This window comes from Nerophis ophidion, linkage group LG26, assembly GCF_033978795.1.
Source record: "Nerophis ophidion isolate RoL-2023_Sa linkage group LG26, RoL_Noph_v1.0, whole genome shotgun sequence".
NCBI lineage: Eukaryota > Metazoa > Chordata > Actinopteri > Syngnathiformes > Syngnathidae > Nerophis > Nerophis ophidion.
The window spans coordinates 20,321,541-20,322,601 of record NC_084636.1 but is presented as its reverse complement, the minus strand read 5'-3'; positions in this window follow the sequence as shown (position 1 = coordinate 20,322,601).

The following is a 1,061-nucleotide window of genomic DNA, read 5'->3' as shown; positions in this document are numbered from 1 at the left end:
TATTCAAACATAACTTCTAAACAACACATGCAAAATGGCTAATAATGCCTAGAGATATGTATTTTTGTTAGTAGTACTAGAAAAATGATCTTTTGTAAGGTTTCTAAAGACACAAGTTAGTTTTTTTATTCAATATAACAGTGTGACTGTCAACCTAAATATGAAAGGTTTATAATCATAACTCCAAAACCAAACATGAAATTTGTCTAAAAAAGCCTGTAATATTGAATTTATGTGAGTTTGACCTGGATCAGGTATTTTGGAAAGGTTCAAAAATACAAAAATCAGGTTTTACTGGCCTCATATTGGTCAAACTCAAAATGTCAGTTTATGAAACATAACTCCAAAAATACACATGCAATATGTCTAATAATGCCTGAAGAAATGCATCTTTGAGAGTTTCCCTGAAAAAAAAACTTTAGGTACCGTTTGCAAAAACAAAAAGTAATGTTTTACTCAATTTGACAGTAATGTACTTAGAATCCTGAGATAATGCGAATAAAGCAATAAAAATGTATTCCAACATAATTCCTAATCCAAACGTGCAAAGTGTCTAAAAATGCCTGTGATATTGAATACATGTGAGTTTCACTAGATACAGTTGTTTTTCTATGGTTTGCAAATACAAAAATGAGGTATTACTCAATATGAGTGTATACTGTAACACTCAATATGACAGTTATTTAAACATAACTCCTACACCACACATGGAAAATAGCTAATAATGCCTGAAATAATGCATCTTTGGGAGTTTTACTGGAAACATATGCTTTTTTGAAATTTTGCAAATGCAAAAAGTAGTTTTTTAATCAATATGACTATAAAGTTCTTAGAATCCTGAGATAATGCGAAAAAAGCAATACAAATGTATTCAAACATAACTTCTAAACAACACATGCAAAATGGCTAATAATGCCTAGAGATATGTATTTTTGTTAGTAGTACTAGAAAAATGATCTTTTGTAAGGTTTCTAAAGACACAAGTTAGTTTTTTTATTCAATATAACAGTGTGACTGTCAACCTAAATATGAAAGGTTTATAATCATAACTCCAAAACCAA